Raw genomic sequence first — 1036 nt, 5'->3', positions numbered from 1 at the left:
TTATCCTCAGACGAGGATCACTCACCTTACGGGGCCTAGTGGTCCATCCTGGGGTTGTTGACCACCTACATTCCCCCGAAATACAGGTCTTATGTTCCAGCCCCAGGGGCGTGTTTTCCATCAGTGCAGGAGATAGGATAGCTCAATTGCTGCTCCTCCCCGACACCCTCTGGGAGGGCTCCCCAGGCCCCAGTCCCAAAACGATGGGGTCGTCAGGAACTGATTCAGCTTACCTTGTTGTATCCCTGAATGAAAGGCCCAAACTCTGCCTCGAAGTAAATGGAAAAAGGTTTGAAGGTATTCTTGATACCGGGGCAGACAAAAGTATTATATCCACGCACTGGTGGCCAAAAGCTTGGCCCACTACAAAATCGTCCCACTCTCTACAAGGCCTGGGATATCATTCATGCCCTGCCATAAGCTCAATGAGTTTGACTTGGAAGGCTCCTGAAGGACAAAAGGGTAAATTTGAACCTTATGTGCTCCCGCTCCCAGTAAACCTTTGGGGGAGAGACATTATGCAACATTTGGGCCTAACCCTGTCCAATGAAAAAATCGTGTTGGGGGAAGGTTTGAACAAGGCAAAAAACATGATGCTAAAGATGGGTTACAGGACAGGCAAAGGATTAGGACGGTCAGAGCAAGGAGGAATTGAGCCTATTTCACCAGTAGGAAATATAGCCCGACAAGGACTGGGTTTTTCCTAGGGGCCATGGGGACGGTTCGGCCTATACCGTGGAAAACAGAGGACCCGGTGTGGGTCCCTCAATGGCCCCTATCCTCTGAAAAAATGGAGGCCGCAATACAATTAGTAAATGAACAACTAAAATTGGATCATATAGAACCTTCTACCTCCCCCTGGAATACTCCCATATTTGTTATTAAGAAAAGATCAGGGAAATGGAGGTTGCTCCATGACCTTAGAGCCATTAATGAACAAATGCATTTGTTCGGCCCTGTGCAAAGAGGCCTTCCTGTGCTCTCCGCCCTGCCCAGGGGTTGGAATTTGATTATAATAGATATTAAAGACTGTTTC

The sequence above is a fragment of the Mus caroli genome, unplaced genomic scaffold, assembly GCF_978045245.1.
Source record: "Mus caroli unplaced genomic scaffold, Mus_caroli_1 scaffold_1, whole genome shotgun sequence".
NCBI classification, from domain to species: domain Eukaryota; kingdom Metazoa; phylum Chordata; class Mammalia; order Rodentia; family Muridae; genus Mus; species Mus caroli.
Note: the sequence above shows the minus strand (reverse complement) of the source record.